Here is a 3,492-nt window from a genome sequence, read left to right as displayed (position 1 = left end):
TTTTCCTTTTTTCTTTTTTGAGGGAGGGTCTCACTCCTTCGCCCAGGCTGGAGTGCAGTGGTGCGATCTCTGCTCACTGCAACTTCCACTTCCCGGGTTCAAGTGATTCTCCTGCCTCAGCCTCCTGAGGAGCTGGGATTACAGGCACACACCACCATGCCTGGCTAATTTTTGTATTTTTAGTAGAGTCAGGCTGGTCTCAAACTCCTGACCTCAGGTGATCCGCCCATCTCAGCCTCCCAAAGTGTTGGGATTACAGGTGTGAGCCACCACGCCCAGCCCATCATATTGTTTTATAGTTAAATACATTAGAATGTTTCTCTAAAGCAGAAGCCAGCCAACTTTTTCTGTAAATACTTGAGGCTTTGCAGGATAAAGATTTCTCCCTGACTACTCAGGCTGCCCTCCAAGCAGCTGACCAAAATGTATGCCCTACCTATATACGGATTCTCTTCTCTGAGTCTGTCCAAAGACCCTAAGTGGTCAGTATTAAAACTTTCACCAAGGCTTGGGTGGGCAGGGCCTGCCCAGGGGATGACCTGGGACCTGGGTGGGAGTCAGGGGGTCCAGGCCCAGATAGGAGAAGGGACTCAGGGACCAGAGTGGGTGTGACTATGTGCCAATAAAACTTTATTTACAAAAACAGAAGGAGGGACTGTAGTTTTCCTTTATTTATTTTTTCTTTTCTTTTTTTTTGGGGGGGGTGGAGCGTCACTCTGTTGCCCAGGCTGGAGTGCAGTGGCACAATCTCAGCTCTCATTGCTACCTCTGCCTCCCAGGTTCAAGCAATTCTTGTGCTTCAGCCTCCCCAGGTAGCTGGGATTACAGGCACCCACCACCCACCAACCACCACCCACTTTTTTCTTTTCTTTTTTTTTGAGACAGAGTGTTGCTCTGTTGCCCAGGCTGGAGTGCAGTGGCACAATCTTGGCTCACTGCGACCTCCACCTCCCGGGTTCTAAGGATTCCCCTGCCTCAGCCTCCTGAGCAGCTGGGATTACAGGCGTGCACCACCCTGCCTGGCTGATTTTGCATTTTTAGTAGAGAGACAGGGTTTCACCATGTTGGCCAGGCTGGTCTTCAACTCCCAACCTCAAATGATCCACTTGGCTTGGCCTCCCAAAGTGCTGGGATTACAGGAGTGAGCCACCTCACCCGACCAATTTTTGTATTTTTAGAAGAGACTGTGTTTTACCATATTGGCCAGGCTGATCTCAAACTTCTGTTCTCAAGCCATCTGCCTGCCTTGGCCTCCCAAAGTGCTGGGATTACAGGCGTGAGCCACCGTGCCCCACTGTGTTTGGCTTTTTAAAAATTACAATACCATTGTCATATATTAAGATGGCAGACATTTCTTATTATCATTAAATCAATGTTCATGTTTCCTGGAATATGTCATCATTTTTTAAAAAACAGTTGGTGTAGGCCAGGTACGGTGGCTCATGCCTGTAATCCCAGCACTTTGGCAGGCCCAGGAGGGCAGGTCACCTGAGGTCAGGAGTTAGAGACCAGGCTGACCAACATGGTGAAACCCTGTCACTACTAAAAATATAAAAATTAGCTGGGCGTGGTGGTGGGTGCTTGTAATTTCAGCTACTCAGAAGGCTGAGAAAGGAGAATCATTTGTACCCAGGAGGCGGAGGTTGCTGTGAGCTGAGATCATGCCACTGCACTTCAGCCTGGGCAACAAAGTGGGACTCCGTCTCAAGAAAAAAAATGAAAAACGATTTGTCAAGATGCAAATCAGAGTCCATATTGCATTTGAGTGATTGTCTTGGTCAGTAAGTACCACTTTATGCCCAGCATGGTGGCTCACACCTGCAATCCCAGCACTTTGGGAGGCTGAGGCAGGCTGATCATGAGGTCAGAAGTTTGAGACCAGCCTGGGCAATATGGTGAAACCCCATCTCTACTCAAAAACTTCAAAAAATTAGCTGGGTGTGGTGGCATGCGCCTGTAGTCCCAGCTACAAGGGAGGCTGAGGCAAGAGAAGTGCTTGAACCCGGGAGGCAGAGGCTGCAGTGAGCTGAGATTGTGCCACTGCACTCCAGTCTGAGCAAGAGTGAGACCTTGTCTCAAAAAAAAAAAGTGTCGCTTTCAGTTCTGTGGATTCAAGGGAACTAGGGTGTCTAATGTGACTCCAGGGCACCAGGCTAGTCCCCAAGAAGGCAGCACACCTGGTCTGCTTCTTTGGCGTTTGAGAGGGTTCAACCTAATGGTGTCTGGAGGGGAGAAGGGACGAGGGCGCCCGTGTGGGTCAGTGTTTGGAGTGACCAGGGCCCTACTGTGCAGGAGCCAAGGGTGTGATCTTGTGGGACAGGCATGGGAACAGCTGGGGTCACTGAAACCTGGCTGCTAAGAAGCAGACCTGACTTCCAAGCGTGAGGTCTTCACGCCCTGAGAAGTTCTGTGGAGAGATGCTGCCCTGAGTCTGAGGGCAGATTTTTTTTTTTTTCTTTTTTGAGACAGAGTCTCACTCTGTCGCCCAGGCTGGAGTGCAATGGTGCGATCTGGGCTCACTGCAACCTCCACCTCCCTGGTTCAAGCGATTCTCCTGCCTCAACATCCCAAGTAGATGGGATTACAGGCGCCCGACACCATGCCCGGCTAATTTTTTGTATTTTTAGTAGAGATGGGGTTTCACTATGTTGGCCAGGCTGGTCTCAAACTCCTGACCTTGTGATCCGCCCGCCTCGGCTTCCCAAAGTGCTGGGATGACAGGTGGCAGGTACTGTGCCCGGCCAACTACGTATGTTACCGTATGTGCTGGGTCTGTTTTTTTGTCTTGCTCTTGCCACCCAGGCTGGAGTGCAGTGGTGCGATCTCAACTCACTGCAATCAATCTCCGCCTCCCGGGTTCATGTGATCCTCCCACCTCAGTCTCCAAGAAGCTGGGACTCTAGACAGGAGCCACCATGGCTGGCTAAATTTTGTATTTTTGTGGAGAAGGGGTTTTACCATGTTGCCCAGGCTGGTCTCAAAATCCTTACCTCAAGTGATCCACTCCCCTTGGCCTCCCCTGAGTGCTGGATTACAGGCATGAGCCACCACACTCAGCCCCCAGCTGCCACTCTTACCCCCAAACAGGGAAAAGCAAAGCAGTAAGAGCTGAGATTCACCTTTAAAAGCCTCTGATTCCAAATTTAGTCACCAAATGTGTCTTCATATTAATTAATGAGGAACTTAAGGACTTGAGGCCATTTGTTGGACTGACAAGGAAGCACATCTGTGTTTTCTTCCTGGAAAGGGAAACTGAAATTACAATGGAGCTACCACCCACGGTGGCATCCAGGGGTTGCTGATGCTGCTGCGATCTTGGGATCCCTCCCAGACTCCCCCAGGAGGCCTCTTGGATCCATTTCCCACATGGCTCCAGGGCACAGAGCTTCCTGATTTAATGGAATCACTTGTGTTCTTTAAGATCCCTTGTGGGGGGTGGAGGGAGTGGGAAGAAAATCTGTAACTTAAATTTGCTTTTTTTTTTTTTTTTTG

The 3,492-nt window shown here is 49.9% G+C and overlaps 1 protein-coding gene across 3 annotated transcripts in view; it reads right to left on the bottom strand.

The window, feature by feature from the left end:
• Window positions 1–3,492, bottom strand: part of IL4I1 (interleukin 4 induced 1) — a 41,567-nt gene that overhangs the window by 13,325 nt on the left and 24,750 nt on the right. For all 3 annotated transcript variants that reach the window (XM_037732829.1, XM_017512596.2, XM_037732830.1), the window contains exon 2: window positions 3,120–3,239. The gene's annotated coding sequence lies outside the window, so the exon portion shown is untranslated. The remainder of the gene's footprint in view (window positions 1–3,119; window positions 3,240–3,492) is intronic.

Source organism: Cebus imitator, unplaced genomic scaffold, assembly GCF_001604975.1.
Source record: "Cebus imitator isolate Cc_AM_T3 unplaced genomic scaffold, Cebus_imitator-1.0 Scaffold473, whole genome shotgun sequence".
NCBI lineage: Eukaryota > Metazoa > Chordata > Mammalia > Primates > Cebidae > Cebus > Cebus imitator.
This window is presented reverse-complemented; position numbering and strand designations above follow the sequence as displayed.